This window comes from Garra rufa, unplaced genomic scaffold (genome assembly GCF_049309525.1).
Source record: "Garra rufa unplaced genomic scaffold, GarRuf1.0 hap1_unplaced_007, whole genome shotgun sequence".
Lineage (NCBI taxonomy): Eukaryota > Metazoa > Chordata > Actinopteri > Cypriniformes > Cyprinidae > Garra > Garra rufa.
Window position 1 is genome coordinate 46,933 of NW_027394282.1, and position 15,645 is coordinate 62,577.

Consider the following 15,645-nt stretch of genomic DNA (forward strand, 5'->3'; position numbering starts at 1 on the left):
TACCCACGGGACGGGTTGACAGTCTCGCACAACGCGAGAGCCTCAGTTTCGCCTGTGTAATTTGGGGGCCAATGAAAACTGCATCCAACTAAAATTACAAACAAAATTTTAGGACTCTAATGATGTTTCAAATGTAACTTTTCTCATCTCTGTTGTTAGGTTGTAACCATCTCTGAGACTCAAAGTGTCAGAACTCGCCTAAGCTGGTTTTGCAAAATGGAGGTCAAGACTATACTTTCAGGGATCATTTCTATAGTTTCTAACTAGGAAATGTGTTTCAAAAGTGTAGTGTCTCCCAAACTACGATGATGAGCTTTGATACTCTTTTCTGAGCGTGAATCGGGTGTGGAGTAATGGTTTATTTCATATGCTCCACACCATTGATGAACGTTCTGTGTGGCATTTAAGCAGCATAGACGAAGAGAGTATGGTCAGAGTGGTCTCTGAAAAATGTAAATATCAGATTAAAAGTCTTATGAGTTGTTATGATTGAGATTTTTTTTTTTTTTTTTTACATTTTTGTTGGTGGGTGTCACCATCCTTGATATTCAGAATGTCAGGATAAGATGTCAGCTGGTTCTATCAACTTAAAGTTGCCATAAAATGCATTGAGAGAATATTTTAATTTGTTCTTTGATATCTGCATAGAAGGTATATGGCATAGGAAAGGGCAAACAATCTCCAGAAACGGTTTTACAGGACCATTTACAACCCTAGGATTTGTCCCTAGAATGAAATGCTCTGTTATTGCCTTTTTTGGAAGCTTCATGAATATTAATGAGCTCTGCTCCGATTGGCTGTTTCACAGAGCTGCTCATCTCTATAGCTGGCACATTGATAAAAATATTTATTTAATTAGGAGCTCTAGCGGCTTTTAATATGTGGTTTGTTGAATCTGCCGTTTTGTATCGCAGACATTTTAGTCTCATTACTGTGATCCATGTGCTCTGTGTAAAGTTATAATGCAGAGGGAGCGCTTCTTACCACACAAGTTCAGCTGCTTCTCGGTGATACTCTGGATCTGTAAATCATTCGCCATCATCAGCGCAGTTATTTCTCCATCATTCACCATCATCAGCACAGTCATCTCTCTGTTTATGTGGTAAGTGATATCTTTTGTACTGCAATGTAACAGGCTAGCGCTAGCATTAAGCTAACCGTGTCCCTTCAGTGGCTTGCCTTGTTTTACTGATGTACTGACGTTACCGATGATTGGGCGATGCAAATGTTGGAGGCGTAACTATTAACGATCCCGGGACTGTTGCGTAACAGTCGGTGTTATGTTGGAACTGACATATAAATCTAGTGTTTGCAAAAGACCACCGAAATATAGAAGATTTATCCTTATCCTTATATAGATTTATCCTTGATTTCCATAAGAAAGGTGCCCCAAATTGGTGGAAAATCACATCTCAACCATACGCTGACCAAAGCATTGAACCGCCTTCACGCGGCAAGACAGAACATGTTGTTGGCCCGCACTGCTGGGTCAAACTGCGCTTCCCAATAACAGATTGGGTCAAAACTGACAGAAGAAAACTCTAAGCCTGCTCTAAGCACTACCCACGGGACGGCTCGACAGTCTTGCACAACGCGAGAGCCTCCGTTTCGCCTGTGTCATTTGGGAGCCGATGAAAACTGCGTCCGACCCGGTGAAGGAGACCACGACCAGCCCGGCTAGCTCAGTCGGTAGAGCATGAGACTCTTAATCTCAGGGTCGTGGGTTCGAGCCCCACGTTGGGCGGCTCTGTTGGCGCTCTTTCTTCCCAACAGGTTGGCGGGCTCCAGCGTGCCCATTCTCCGCACAGGCTAAGTGGATTTTGCGAGCTCCGGAAACATCTTTCAAAACAGCCTGTTAGTACGTGCGATTCTAATCCCTAACCCTAACCCTTGCTTTTACAACCGTGATCCCGCGGCAGCAGATGCGCAATGTCTGTCTCTGTGGCGCAATCGGTTAGCGCGTTCGGCTGTTAACCGAAAGGTTGGTGGTTCGAGCCCACCCAGGGACGTGTGAAATGCCGGTGTTTTGCACGCGCGTCAGGTGTCCACTAGCGCCTATGCCATTCTTAGGGTTGCGAGGCACAGCTTTCTCAGGGCGTTTATCCTGTGCACCTTCAATAAGCTGGCTTCTTTTAAAAGAAGTCAGCGGCGGGTGTTTGGTGAACATTTTCACCAGCTCGAGTTTGCTGTGGCATGTGGATTCATTCTTTACTGATGATCTGTCTCTGGGGCTCATCTAGTTGACATGGTATCCGCTGACATTCGGCTGAAGGTGCTGATCCACCATCTGCTCTTGGTACGGACTGGATCCGGGGGACTGCAGTGACCATCTAATCGGAATACAGAATGGATATGGCGGCTACGGTGACCTCAGAATAAGAACAAACAGACTAATTTTAATGTAGATGCAAAAGTTCCATGTTGCCACAGTGTCAGATTGGAGAGGATCTGGTTTTCACAGTCTTGCGTCGATGGCCGTCTAGGTGAAGAGGTCTTCACTGATGATCTGTCTCTGGGGCTCATCCAGCTTGCTATCACCTTGTCGGATCACATCCACGTAGCTGCAAGAAAAGGTCACGACCGTCACCGGTATTCTATCGCAGAGGCAATGTTGTAGCTTGTGTGGTTTATCTGAGGTGTGATCATTGCTGGTTGTAAACTTTCCCCGATATCCCATCTGGATGATTTGAAATACAGTCAGCTTCTCAGTTTTTGCCGGTCTCTCTGGACGCTTCTTGAAAAACAAAGTTTTGCTTCGTTTTGTTAGAGTGGCTGGTTGTTGGTCCTCGTCAAAGAGGTGTCTACAGATCATAGCGTGCCGGAGCCAGAAGATTTGTTGTTTTTTCAATATGCTCTCAAGACTTCGCTGCAGGTATCATTAAACTACAGCACAATCACAGCTCACCGCTACCCATCGTAAACAGGTTGGGCCTGTCTGTTCTGGTGGGCTCTCAGTGGTGCTAAATCATCAAATGAAGAGGACGGGATTCAAACCCACACAAACCAAGGTGAGCCTAGCACAACGGATTAGCCTTGCATCGCCTTAAACACTCGACCACCCCGTCACTTTCCGTGGTCCTTTTATTTAACACTCCCGATTCAGACCATCGGCTCATTAGTAGAGCACTCAGTGAACTGAACTGAGTGTGTCAGATAAGGAAGACACAAAAAGCGCAGAGTGGGGTCCCCAGGACCGAGGATTACTGCTAAAGGAGCCGAACGACGAGGATGGGATTCGAACCCACGCGTGCAGAGCACAATGGATTAGCAGTCCATCGCCTTAACCACTCGGCCACCTCGTCATTTTACGTGACATTTTTTATTTAGCACTCCTGATTCAGATCATCAGTTCATTAGTAGAGAACTCAAAGAACTGAACTGAGTGTGTTAGATAAGGAGGACACACAAAAAGTTTAGCATGGGGTCCCCAGGACCCGGATTAAGGTCCAGTGCTAAAGGAACCGAACGACAAGAATGGATTCCAACCATTGCACAGAGCAAAATGGATTAGCAGTCCATCGCCTTAACCACTCGGCCACCCCGTCCCCTTGCTGACCGAGATAGGCCATGCTGCGGACCTTTTCAGCTGCTGCTGCCGTGCTTTCAGCTGGCTGTTTTGAGCACAGAGGGAATAGTGAATGAGCCGTCTTTTACACACCTCTAATCTGTTCCGTAGAAACACGGTGCAGCAACCCGTGGCAGGAGACTGTTTGTGCGGCAGTTTAAAGCTTGCTACCACCTTGTCAGTTCACATCCACGTAGGTGCAGAAAAAGGTCACGACCGTCGCCTGCATTCTTTCGCAGAGGCAATATTGTAGCCTATGAGGTTTGTCCGAGGCGCGATCATTGCTGGTTGAAAACTTTACCCAATACCCCGCCAGGATGACTTGAAATACAGTTATCTTTGGCAATTTTTGCTAGTCTCTCTGGAGGCTTAGAGTTTTGTTGAGAAATATAGCCTTGTTTCGTTTAGGGTTTTTTTTCCTCGCCAAAAAAACGGTCTGCTGATGATAGTGCGCCAGAGCCAGAAGGTTTGTTGTTTTGTCAATATGTTCTCAAGACAAGTATCGTTAAACTGCAACGCAATTACAGCTCACCGTTACCCATCGTAAACATGTTGGGCCTGTCTGGTCCGGTGGCCTCTCAGTGGCGCTAAAGCTTCGAATGCGTGTCGAGCACAATGTATTAGCCTTCCACCGCCTTAACCACTGGACCACCTCGTCATCCGGCGGGGTTTCTTTATTTAACATTCCTGATTCATGTGCATGTGGATGCATTCTTCGTCTTTTGTTTCAGCCGCCGAGGGCCTGTTTTCCACTGAGGCCCTGCGCCAAACTCCCTATGAGACACAATCCAACGTTAGTAGTAACCTCCGATTACGGCCGAATGTGGATTCTGCTCGGACGACGGGGCACCGGTACATCCTTTGTAGCTTTAGCTTATTAGCCAAACGCTACACCAGTTTGCCATTTCCCATGAAATCATCCTTGATTTCCATAAGAAAGGTGCCCCAAATTGGTGGAAAATCACATCTCAACCATACGCTGTCCAAAGCATTAAACCGCCTTCACGCGGCAAAACAGAACATGTTGTTGGCCCGCACTGCTGGGTCAAACTGCGCTTCCCAAAAACAGATTGGGTCAAAACTGACAGAAGAAATCTCTAAGCCTGCTTTAAGCCCTACCCACGGGACGGGTTGACAGTCTCGCACAACGCGAGAGCCTCAGTTTCGCCTGTGTAATTTGGGGGCCAATGAAAACTGCATCCAACTAAAATTACAAACAAAATTTTAGGACTCTAATGATGTTTCAAATGTAACTTTTCTCATCTCTGTTGTTAGGTTGTAACCATCTCTGAGACTCAAAGTGTCAGAACTCGCCTAAGCTGGTTTTGCAAAATGGAGGTCAAGACTATACTTTCAGGGATCATTTCTATAGTTTCTAACTAGGAAATGTGTTTCAAAAGTGTAGTGTCTCCCAAACTACGATGATGAGCTTTGATACTCTTTTCTGAGCGTGAATCGGGTGTGGAATAATGGTTTATTTCATATGCTCCACACCATTGATGAACGTTCTGTGTGGCATTTAAGCAGCATAGACGAAGAGAGTATGGTCAGAGTGGTCTCTGAAAAATGTAAATATCAGATTAAAAATCTTATGAGTCGTTATGATTGAGATTTTTTTTTTTTTTTTACATTTTTGTTGGTGGGTGTCACCATCCTTGATATTCAGAATGTCAGGATAAGATGTCAGCTGGTTCTATCAACTTAAAGTTGCCATAAAATGCATTGAGAGAATATTTTAATTTGTTCTTTGATATCTGCATAGAAGGTATATGGCATAGGAAAGGGCAAACAATCTCCAGAAACGGTTTTACAGGACCATTTACAACCCTAGGATTTGTCCCTAGAATGAAATGCTCTGTTATTGCCTTTTTTGGAAGCTTCATGAATATTAATGAGCTCTGCTCCGATTGGCTGTTTCACAGAGCTGCTCATCTCTATAGCTGGCACATTGATAAAAATATTTATTTAATTAGGAGCTCTAGCGGCTTTTAATATGTGGTTTGTTGAATCTGCCGTTTTGTATCGCAGACATTTTAGTCTCATTACTGTGATCCATGTGCTCTGTGTAAAGTTATAATGCAGAGGGAGCGCTTCTTACCACACAAGTTCAGCTGCTTCTCGGTGATACTCTGGATCTGTAAATCATTCGCCATCATCAGCGCAGTTATTTCTCCATCATTCACCATCATCAGCACAGTCATCTCTCTGTTTATGTGGTAAGTGATATCTTTTGTACTGCAATGTAACAGGCTAGCGCTAGCATTAAGCTAACCGTGTCCCTTCAGTGGCTTGCCTTGTTTTACTGATGTACTGACGTTACCGATGATTGGGCGATGCAAATGTTGGAGGCGTAACTATTAACGATCCCGGGACTGTTGCGTAACAGTCGGTGTTATGTTGGAACTGACATATAAATCTAGTGTTTGCAAAAGACCACCGAAATATAGAAGATTTATCCTTATCCTTATATAGATTTATCCTTGATTTCCATAAGAAAGGTGCCCCAAATTGGTGGAAAATCACATCTCAACCATACGCTGACCAAAGCATTGAACCGCCTTCACGCGGCAAGACAGAACATGTTGTTGGCCCGCACTGCTGGGTCAAACTGCGCTTCCCAATAACAGATTGGGTCAAAACTGACAGAAGAAAACTCTAAGCCTGCTCTAAGCACTACCCACGGGACGGCTCGACAGTCTTGCACAACGCGAGAGCCTCCGTTTCGCCTGTGTCATTTGGGAGCCGATGAAAACTGCGTCCGACCCGGTGAAGGAGACTACGACCAGCCCGGCTAGCTCAGTCGGTAGAGCATGAGACTCTTAATCTCAGGGTCGTGGGTTCGAGCCCCACGTTGGGCGGCTCTGTTGGCGCTCTTTCTTCCCAACAGGGTGGCGGGCTCCAGCGTGCCCATTCTCCGCACAGGCTAAGTGGATTTTGCGAGCTCCGGAAACATCTTTCAAAACAGCCTGTTAGTACGTGCGATTCTAATCCCTAACCCTAACCCTTGCTTTTACAACCGTGATCCCGCGGCAGCAGATGCGCAATGTCTGTCTCTGTGGCGCAATCGGTTAGTGCGTTCGGCTGTTAACCGAAAGGTTGGTGGTTCGACCCCACCCAGGGACGTGTGAAATGCCGGTGTTTTGCACGCGCGTCAGGTGTCCACTAGCGCCTATGCCATTCTTAGGGTTGCGAGGCACAGCTTTCTCAGGGCGTTTATCCTGTGCACCTTCAATAAGCTGGCTTCTTTTAAAAGAAGTCAGCGGCGGGTGTTTGGTGAACATTTTCACCAGCTCGAGTTTGCTGTGGCATGTGGATTCATTCTTTACTGATGATCTGTCTCTGGGGCTCATCTAGTTGACATGGTATCCGCTGACATTCGGCTGAAGGTGCTGATCCACCATCTGCTCTTGGTACGGACTGGATCCGGGGGACTGCAGTGACCATCTAATCGGAATACAGAATGGATATGGCGGCTACGGTGACCTCAGAATAAGAACAAACAGACTAATTTTAATGTAGATGCAAAAGTTCCATGTTGCCACAGTGTCAGATTGGAGAGGATCTGGTTTTCACAGTCTTGCGTCGATGGCCGTCTAGGTGAAGAGGTCTTCACTGATGATCTGTCTCTGGGGCTCATCCAGCTTGCTATCACCTTGTCGGATCACATCCACGTAGCTGCAAGAAAAGGTCACGACCGTCACCGGTATTCTATCGCAGAGGCAATGTTGTAGCTTGTGTGGTTTATCTGAGGTGTGATCATTGCTGGTTGTAAACTTTCCCCGATATCCCATCTGGATGATTTGAAATACAGTCAGCTTCTCAGTTTTTGCCGGTCTCTCTGGACGCTTCTTGAAAAACAAAGTTTTGCTTCGTTTTGTTAGAGTGGCTGGTTGTTGGTCCTCGTCAAAGAGGTGTCTACAGATCATAGCGTGCCGGAGCCAGAAGATTTGTTGTTTTTTCAATATGCTCTCAAGACTTCGCTGCAGGTATCATTAAACTACAGCACAATCACAGCTCACCGCTACCCATCGTAAACAGGTTGGGCCTGTCTGTTCTGGTGGGCTCTCAGTGGTGCTAAATCATCAAATGAAGAGGACGGGATTCAAACCCACACAAACCAAGGTGAGCCTAGCACAACGGATTAGCCTTGCATCGCCTTAAACACTCGACCACCCCGTCACTTTCCGTGGTCCTTTTATTTAACACTCCCGATTCAGACCATCGGCTCATTAGTAGAGCACTCAGTGAACTGAACTGAGTGTGTCAGATAAGGAAGACACAAAAAGCGCAGAGTGGGGTCCCCAGGACCGAGGATTACTGCTAAAGGAGCCGAACGACGAGGATGGGATTCGAACCCACGCGTGCAGAGCACAATGGATTAGCAGTCCATCGCCTTAACCACTCGGCCACCTCGTCATTTTACGTGATATTTTTTATTTAGCACTCCTGATTCAGATCATCAGTTCATTAGTAGAGAACTCAAAGAACTGAACTGAGTGTGTTAGATAAGGAGGACACACAAAAAGTTTAGCATGGGGTCCCCAGGACCCGGATTAAGGTCCAGTGCTAAAGGAACCGAACGACAAGAATGGATTCCAACCATTGCACAGAGCAAAATGGATTAGCAGTCCATCGCCTTAACCACTCGGCCACCCCGTCCCCTTGCTGACCGAGATAGGCCATGCTGCGGACCTTTTCAGCTGCTGCTGCCGTGCTTTCAGCTGGCTGTTTTGAGCACAGAGGGAATAGTGAATGAGCCGTCTTTTACACACCTCTAATCTGTTCCGTAGAAACACGGTGCAGCAACCCGTGGCAGGAGACTGTTTGTGCGGCAGTTTAAAGCTTGCTACCACCTTGTCGGTTCACATCCACGTAGGTGCAGAAAAAGGTCACGACCATCGCCTGCATTCTTTCGCAGAGGCAATATTGTAGCTTTTGAGGTTTGTCCGAGGCGCGATCATTGCTGGTTGAAAACTTTACCCAATACCCCGCCAGGATGACTTGAAATACAGTTATCTTTGGCAATTTTTGCTAGTCTCTCTGGAGGCTTAGAGTTTTGTTGAGAAATATAGCCTTGTTTCGTTTAGGGTTTTTTTTCCTCGCCAAAAAAACGGTCTGCTGATGATAGTGCGCCAGAGCCAGAAGGTTTGTTGTTTTGTCAATATGTTCTCAAGACAAGTATCGTTAAACTGCAACGCAATTACAGCTCACCGTTACCCATCGTAAACATGTTGGGCCTGTCTGGTCCGGTGGCCTCTCAGTGGCGCTAAAGCTTCGAATGCGTGTCGAGCACAATGTATTAGCCTTCCACCGCCTTAACCACTGGACCACCTCGTCATCCGGCGGGGTTTCTTTATTTAACATTCCTGATTCATGTGCATGTGGATGCATTCTTCGTCTTTTGTTTCAGCCGCCGAGGGCCTGTTTTCCACTGAGGCCCTGCGCCAAACTCCCTATGAGACACAATCCAACGTTAGTAGTAACCTCCGATTACGGCCGAATGTGGATTCTGCTCGGACGACGGGGCACCGGTACATCCTTTGTAGCTTCAGCTTATTAGCCAAACGCTACACCAGTTTGCCATTTCCCATGAAATCATCCTTGATTTCCATAAGAAAGGTGCCCCAAATTGGTGGAAAATCACATCTCAACCATACGCTGTCCAAAGCATTAAACCGCCTTCACGCGGCAAAACAGAACATGTTGTTGGCCCGCACTGCTGGGTCAAACTGCGCTTCCCAAAAACAGATTGGGTCAAAACTGACAGAAGAAATCTCTAAGCCTGCTTTAAGCCCTACCCACGGGACGGGTTGACAGTCTCGCACAACGCGAGAGCCTCAGTTTCGCCTGTGTAATTTGGGGGCCAATGAAAACTGCATCCAACTAAAATTACAAACAAAATTTTAGGACTCTAATGATGTTTCAAATGTAACTTTTCTCATCTCTGTTGTTAGGTTGTAACCATCTCTGAGACTCAAAGTGTCAGAACTCGCCTAAGCTGGTTTTGCAAAATGGAGGTCAAGACTATACTTTCAGGGATCATTTCTATAGTTTCTAACTAGGAAATGTGTTTCAAAAGTGTAGTGTCTCCCAAACTACGATGATGAGCTTTGATACTCTTTTCTGAGCGTGAATCGGGTGTGGAGTAATGGTTTATTTCATATGCTCCACACCATTGATGAACGTTCTGTGTGGCATTTAAGCAGCATAGACGAAGAGAGTATGGTCAGAGTGGTCTCTGAAAAATGTAAATATCAGATTAAAAATCTTATGAGTCGTTATGATTGAGATTTTTTTTTTTTTTTTACATTTTTGTTGGTGGGTGTCACCATCCTTGATATTCAGAATGTCAGGATAAGATGTCAGCTGGTTCTATCAACTTAAAGTTGCCATAAAATGCATTGAGAGAATATTTTAATTTGTTCTTTGATATCTGCATAGAAGGTATATGGCATAGGAAAGGGCAAACAATCTCCAGAAACGGTTTTACAGGACCATTTACAACCCTAGGATTTGTCCCTAGAATGAAATGCTCTGTTATTGCCTTTTTTGGAAGCTTCATGAATATTAATGAGCTCTGCTCCGATTGGCTGTTTCACAGAGCTGCTCATCTCTATAGCTGGCACATTGATAAAAATATTTATTTAATTAGGAGCTCTAGCGGCTTTTAATATGTGGTTTGTTGAATCTGCCGTTTTGTATCGCAGACATTTTAGTCTCATTACTGTGATCCATGTGCTCTGTGTAAAGTTATAATGCAGAGGGAGCGCTTCTTACCACACAAGTTCAGCTGCTTCTCGGTGATACTCTGGATCTGTAAATCATTCGCCATCATCAGCGCAGTTATTTCTCCATCATTCACCATCATCAGCACAGTCATCTCTCTGTTTATGTGGTAAGTGATATCTTTTGTACTGCAATGTAACAGGCTAGCGCTAGCATTAAGCTAACCGTGTCCCTTCAGTGGCTTGCCTTGTTTTACTGATGTACTGACGTTACCGATGATTGGGCGATGCAAATGTTGGAGGCGTAACTATTAACGATCCCGGGACTGTTGCGTAACAGTCGGTGTTATGTTGGAACTGACATATAAATCTAGTGTTTGCAAAAGACCACCGAAATATAGAAGATTTATCCTTATCCTTATATAGATTTATCCTTGATTTCCATAAGAAAGGTGCCCCAAATTGGTGGAAAATCACATCTCAACCATACGCTGACCAAAGCATTGAACCGCCTTCACGCGGCAAGACAGAACATGTTGTTGGCCCGCACTGCTGGGTCAAACTGCGCTTCCCAATAACAGATTGGGTCAAAACTGACAGAAGAAAACTCTAAGCCTGCTCTAAGCACTACCCACGGGACGGCTCGACAGTCTTGCACAACGCGAGAGCCTCCGTTTCGCCTGTGTCATTTGGGAGCCGATGAAAACTGCGTCCGACCCGGTGAAGGAGACTACGACCAGCCCGGCTAGCTCAGTCGGTAGAGCATGAGACTCTTAATCTCAGGGTCGTGGGTTCGAGCCCCACGTTGGGCGGCTCTGTTGGCGCTCTTTCTTCCCAACAGGGTGGCGGGCTCCAGCGTGCCCATTCTCCGCACAGGCTAAGTGGATTTTGCGAGCTCCGGAAACATCTTTCAAAACAGCCTGTTAGTACGTGCGATTCTAATCCCTAACCCTAACCCTTGCTTTTACAACCGTGATCCCGCGGCAGCAGATGCGCAATGTCTGTCTCTGTGGCGCAATCGGTTAGTGCGTTCGGCTGTTAACCGAAAGGTTGGTGGTTCGACCCCACCCAGGGACGTGTGAAATGCCGGTGTTTTGCACGCGCGTCAGGTGTCCACTAGCGCCTATGCCATTCTTAGGGTTGCGAGGCACAGCTTTCTCAGGGCGTTTATCCTGTGCACCTTCAATAAGCTGGCTTCTTTTAAAAGAAGTCAGCGGCGGGTGTTTGGTGAACATTTTCACCAGCTCGAGTTTGCTGTGGCATGTGGATTCATTCTTTACTGATGATCTGTCTCTGGGGCTCATCTAGTTGACATGGTATCCGCTGACATTCGGCTGAAGGTGCTGATCCACCATCTGCTCTTGGTACGGACTGGATCCGGGGGACTGCAGTGACCATCTAATCGGAATACAGAATGGATATGGCGGCTACGGTGACCTCAGAATAAGAACAAACAGACTAATTTTAATGTAGATGCAAAAGTTCCATGTTGCCACAGTGTCAGATTGGAGAGGATCTGGTTTTCACAGTCTTGCGTCGATGGCCGTCTAGGTGAAGAGGTCTTCACTGATGATCTGTCTCTGGGGCTCATCCAGCTTGCTATCACCTTGTCGGATCACATCCACGTAGCTGCAAGAAAAGGTCACGACCGTCACCGGTATTCTATCGCAGAGGCAATGTTGTAGCTTGTGTGGTTTATCTGAGGTGTGATCATTGCTGGTTGTAAACTTTCCCCGATATCCCATCTGGATGATTTGAAATACAGTCAGCTTCTCAGTTTTTGCCGGTCTCTCTGGACGCTTCTTGAAAAACAAAGTTTTGCTTCGTTTTGTTAGAGTGGCTGGTTGTTGGTCCTCGTCAAAGAGGTGTCTACAGATCATAGCGTGCCGGAGCCAGAAGATTTGTTGTTTTTTCAATATGCTCTCAAGACTTCGCTGCAGGTATCATTAAACTACAGCACAATCACAGCTCACCGCTACCCATCGTAAACAGGTTGGGCCTGTCTGTTCTGGTGGGCTCTCAGTGGTGCTAAATCATCAAATGAAGAGGACGGGATTCAAACCCACACAAACCAAGGTGAGCCTAGCACAACGGATTAGCCTTGCATCGCCTTAAACACTCGACCACCCCGTCACTTTCCGTGGTCCTTTTATTTAACACTCCCGATTCAGACCATCGGCTCATTAGTAGAGCACTCAGTGAACTGAACTGAGTGTGTCAGATAAGGAAGACACAAAAAGCGCAGAGTGGGGTCCCCAGGACCGAGGATTACTGCTAAAGGAGCCGAACGACGAGGATGGGATTCGAACCCACGCGTGCAGAGCACAATGGATTAGCAGTCCATCGCCTTAACCACTCGGCCACCTCGTCATTTTACGTGATATTTTTTATTTAGCACTCCTGATTCAGATCATCAGTTCATTAGTAGAGAACTCAAAGAACTGAACTGAGTGTGTTAGATAAGGAGGACACACAAAAAGTTTAGCATGGGGTCCCCAGGACCCGGATTAAGGTCCAGTGCTAAAGGAACCGAACGACAAGAATGGATTCCAACCATTGCACAGAGCAAAATGGATTAGCAGTCCATCGCCTTAACCACTCGGCCACCCCGTCCCCTTGCTGACCGAGATAGGCCATGCTGCGGACCTTTTCAGCTGCTGCTGCCGTGCTTTCAGCTGGCTGTTTTGAGCACAGAGGGAATAGTGAATGAGCCGTCTTTTACACACCTCTAATCTGTTCCGTAGAAACACGGTGCAGCAACCCGTGGCAGGAGACTGTTTGTGCGGCAGTTTAAAGCTTGCTACCACCTTGTCGGTTCACATCCACGTAGGTGCAGAAAAAGGTCACGACCATCGCCTGCATTCTTTCGCAGAGGCAATATTGTAGCTTTTGAGGTTTGTCCGAGGCGCGATCATTGCTGGTTGAAAACTTTACCCAATACCCCGCCAGGATGACTTGAAATACAGTTATCTTTGGCAATTTTTGCTAGTCTCTCTGGAGGCTTAGAGTTTTGTTGAGAAATATAGCCTTGTTTCGTTTAGGGTTTTTTTTCCTCGCCAAAAAAACGGTCTGCTGATGATAGTGCGCCAGAGCCAGAAGGTTTGTTGTTTTGTCAATATGTTCTCAAGACAAGTATCGTTAAACTGCAACGCAATTACAGCTCACCGTTACCCATCGTAAACATGTTGGGCCTGTCTGGTCCGGTGGCCTCTCAGTGGCGCTAAAGCTTCGAATGCGTGTCGAGCACAATGTATTAGCCTTCCACCGCCTTAACCACTGGACCACCTCGTCATCCGGCGGGGTTTCTTTATTTAACATTCCTGATTCATGTGCATGTGGATGCATTCTTCGTCTTTTGTTTCAGCCGCCGAGGGCCTGTTTTCCACTGAGGCCCTGCGCCAAACTCCCTATGAGACACAATCCAACGTTAGTAGTAACCTCCGATTACGGCCGAATGTGGATTCTGCTCGGACGACGGGGCACCGGTACATCCTTTGTAGCTTCAGCTTATTAGCCAAACGCTACACCAGTTTGCCATTTCCCATGAAATCATCCTTGATTTCCATAAGAAAGGTGCCCCAAATTGGTGGAAAATCACATCTCAACCATACGCTGTCCAAAGCATTAAACCGCCTTCACGCGGCAAAACAGAACATGTTGTTGGCCCGCACTGCTGGGTCAAACTGCGCTTCCCAAAAACAGATTGGGTCAAAACTGACAGAAGAAATCTCTAAGCCTGCTTTAAGCCCTACCCACGGGACGGGTTGACAGTCTCGCACAACGCGAGAGCCTCAGTTTCGCCTGTGTAATTTGGGGGCCAATGAAAACTGCATCCAACTAAAATTACAAACAAAATTTTAGGACTCTAATGATGTTTCAAATGTAACTTTTCTCATCTCTGTTGTTAGGTTGTAACCATCTCTGAGACTCAAAGTGTCAGAACTCGCCTAAGCTGGTTTTGCAAAATGGAGGTCAAGACTATACTTTCAGGGATCATTTCTATAGTTTCTAACTAGGAAATGTGTTTCAAAAGTGTAGTGTCTCCCAAACTACGATGATGAGCTTTGATACTCTTTTCTGAGCGTGAATCGGGTGTGGAGTAATGGTTTATTTCATATGCTCCACACCATTGATGAACGTTCTGTGTGGCATTTAAGCAGCATAGACGAAGAGAGTATGGTCAGAGTGGTCTCTGAAAAATGTAAATATCAGATTAAAAATCTTATGAGTCGTTATGATTGAGATTTTTTTTTTTTTTTTTTTACATTTTTGTTGGTGGGTGTCACCATCCTTGATATTCAGAATGTCAGGATAAGATGTCAGCTGGTTCTAGCAACTTAAAGTTGCCATAAAATGCATTGAGAGAATATTTTAATTTGTTCTTTGATATCTGCATAGAAGGTATATGGCATAGGAAAGGGCAAACAATCTCCAGAAACGGTTTTACAGGACCATTTACAACCCTAGGATTTGTCCCTAGAATGAAATGCTCTGTTATTGCCTTTTTTGGAAGCTTCATGAATATTAATGAGCTCTGCTCCGATTGGCTGTTTCACAGAGCTGCTCATCTCTATAGCTGGCACATTGATAAAAATATTTATTTAATTAGGAGCTCTAGCGGCTTTTAATATGTGGTTTGTTGAATCTGCCGTTTTGTATCGCAGACATTTTAGTCTCATTACTGTGATCCATGTGCTCTGTGTAAAGTTATAATGCAGAGGGAGCGCTTCTTACCACACAAGTTCAGCTGCTTCTCGGTGATACTCTGGATCTGTAAATCATTCGCCATCATCAGCGCAGTTATTTCTCCATCATTCACCATCATCAGCACAGTCATCTCTCTGTTTATGTGGTAAGTGATATCTTTTGTACTGCAATGTAACAGGCTAGCGCTAGCATTAAGCTAACCGTGTCCCTTCAGTGGCTTGCCTTGTTTTACTGATGTACTGACGTTACCGATGATTGGGCGATGCAAATGTTGGAGGCGTAACTATTAACGATCCCGGGACTGTTGCGTAACAGTCGGTGTTATGTTGGAACTGACATATAAATCTAGTGTTTGCAAAAGACCACCGAAATATAGAAGATTTATCCTTATCCTTATATAGATTTATCCTTGATTTCCATAAGAAAGGTGCCCCAAATTGGTGGAAAATCACATCTCAACCATACGCTGACCAAAGCATTGAACCGCCTTCACGCGGCAAGACAGAACATGTTGTTGGCCCGCACTGCTGGGTCAAACTGCGCTTCCCAATAACAGATTGGGTCAAAACTGACAGAAGAAAACTCTAAGCCTGCTCTAAGCACTACCCACGGGACGGCTCGACAGTCTTGCACAACGCGAGAGCCTCC

At 45.9% G+C, this 15,645-nt stretch overlaps 19 non-coding genes across 19 annotated transcripts; 16 read left to right on the plus strand and 3 right to left on the minus strand.

The window, feature by feature from the left end:
* The first annotated feature begins 225 nt into the window (after window positions 1-225).
* Window positions 226-441, plus strand: LOC141313928 (small nucleolar RNA U3). The gene has a single exon (XR_012349994.1). It is a non-coding gene; the product is annotated as a small nucleolar RNA U3 (small nucleolar RNA).
* A 1,230-nt stretch (window positions 442-1,671) lies between these two features.
* On the plus strand, window positions 1,672-1,744 carry trnak-cuu (transfer RNA lysine (anticodon CUU)). Its single transcript has one exon. It is a non-coding gene; the product is annotated as a tRNA-Lys (tRNA).
* Window positions 1,745-1,935: 191 nt separating this feature from the next.
* trnan-guu (transfer RNA asparagine (anticodon GUU)) lies at window positions 1,936-2,009 on the plus strand. Its single transcript has one exon. It is a non-coding gene; the product is annotated as a tRNA-Asn (tRNA).
* A 582-nt stretch (window positions 2,010-2,591) lies between these two features.
* Window positions 2,592-2,730, plus strand: LOC141313990 (U4 spliceosomal RNA). The gene has a single exon (XR_012350055.1). It is a non-coding gene; the product is annotated as a U4 spliceosomal RNA (small nuclear RNA).
* Window positions 2,731-3,220: 490 nt separating this feature from the next.
* Window positions 3,221-3,302, minus strand: trnas-gcu (transfer RNA serine (anticodon GCU)). Its single transcript has one exon. It is a non-coding gene; the product is annotated as a tRNA-Ser (tRNA).
* A 490-nt stretch (window positions 3,303-3,792) lies between these two features.
* On the plus strand, window positions 3,793-3,933 carry LOC141313966 (U4 spliceosomal RNA). Its single transcript, XR_012350031.1, has one exon. It is a non-coding gene; the product is annotated as a U4 spliceosomal RNA (small nuclear RNA).
* A 973-nt stretch (window positions 3,934-4,906) lies between these two features.
* Window positions 4,907-5,122, plus strand: LOC141313941 (small nucleolar RNA U3). Its single transcript, XR_012350007.1, has one exon. It is a non-coding gene; the product is annotated as a small nucleolar RNA U3 (small nucleolar RNA).
* Window positions 5,123-6,350: 1,228 nt separating this feature from the next.
* trnak-cuu (transfer RNA lysine (anticodon CUU)) lies at window positions 6,351-6,423 on the plus strand. The gene has a single exon. It is a non-coding gene; the product is annotated as a tRNA-Lys (tRNA).
* A 191-nt stretch (window positions 6,424-6,614) lies between these two features.
* Window positions 6,615-6,688, plus strand: trnan-guu (transfer RNA asparagine (anticodon GUU)). Its single transcript has one exon. It is a non-coding gene; the product is annotated as a tRNA-Asn (tRNA).
* A 582-nt stretch (window positions 6,689-7,270) lies between these two features.
* Window positions 7,271-7,409, plus strand: LOC141313991 (U4 spliceosomal RNA). Its single transcript, XR_012350056.1, has one exon. It is a non-coding gene; the product is annotated as a U4 spliceosomal RNA (small nuclear RNA).
* A 490-nt stretch (window positions 7,410-7,899) lies between these two features.
* On the minus strand, window positions 7,900-7,981 carry trnas-gcu (transfer RNA serine (anticodon GCU)). The gene has a single exon. It is a non-coding gene; the product is annotated as a tRNA-Ser (tRNA).
* Window positions 7,982-8,471: 490 nt separating this feature from the next.
* LOC141313978 (U4 spliceosomal RNA) lies at window positions 8,472-8,612 on the plus strand. The gene has a single exon (XR_012350043.1). It is a non-coding gene; the product is annotated as a U4 spliceosomal RNA (small nuclear RNA).
* Window positions 8,613-9,585: 973 nt separating this feature from the next.
* Window positions 9,586-9,801, plus strand: LOC141313929 (small nucleolar RNA U3). The gene has a single exon (XR_012349995.1). It is a non-coding gene; the product is annotated as a small nucleolar RNA U3 (small nucleolar RNA).
* A 1,228-nt stretch (window positions 9,802-11,029) lies between these two features.
* trnak-cuu (transfer RNA lysine (anticodon CUU)) lies at window positions 11,030-11,102 on the plus strand. Its single transcript has one exon. It is a non-coding gene; the product is annotated as a tRNA-Lys (tRNA).
* Window positions 11,103-11,293: 191 nt separating this feature from the next.
* Window positions 11,294-11,367, plus strand: trnan-guu (transfer RNA asparagine (anticodon GUU)). Its single transcript has one exon. It is a non-coding gene; the product is annotated as a tRNA-Asn (tRNA).
* Window positions 11,368-11,949: 582 nt separating this feature from the next.
* On the plus strand, window positions 11,950-12,088 carry LOC141313993 (U4 spliceosomal RNA). Its single transcript, XR_012350059.1, has one exon. It is a non-coding gene; the product is annotated as a U4 spliceosomal RNA (small nuclear RNA).
* A 490-nt stretch (window positions 12,089-12,578) lies between these two features.
* On the minus strand, window positions 12,579-12,660 carry trnas-gcu (transfer RNA serine (anticodon GCU)). The gene has a single exon. It is a non-coding gene; the product is annotated as a tRNA-Ser (tRNA).
* Window positions 12,661-13,150: 490 nt separating this feature from the next.
* Window positions 13,151-13,291, plus strand: LOC141313979 (U4 spliceosomal RNA). The gene has a single exon (XR_012350044.1). It is a non-coding gene; the product is annotated as a U4 spliceosomal RNA (small nuclear RNA).
* A 973-nt stretch (window positions 13,292-14,264) lies between these two features.
* Window positions 14,265-14,480, plus strand: LOC141313931 (small nucleolar RNA U3). Its single transcript, XR_012349997.1, has one exon. It is a non-coding gene; the product is annotated as a small nucleolar RNA U3 (small nucleolar RNA).
* Window positions 14,481-15,645: the final 1,165 nt, after the last annotated feature.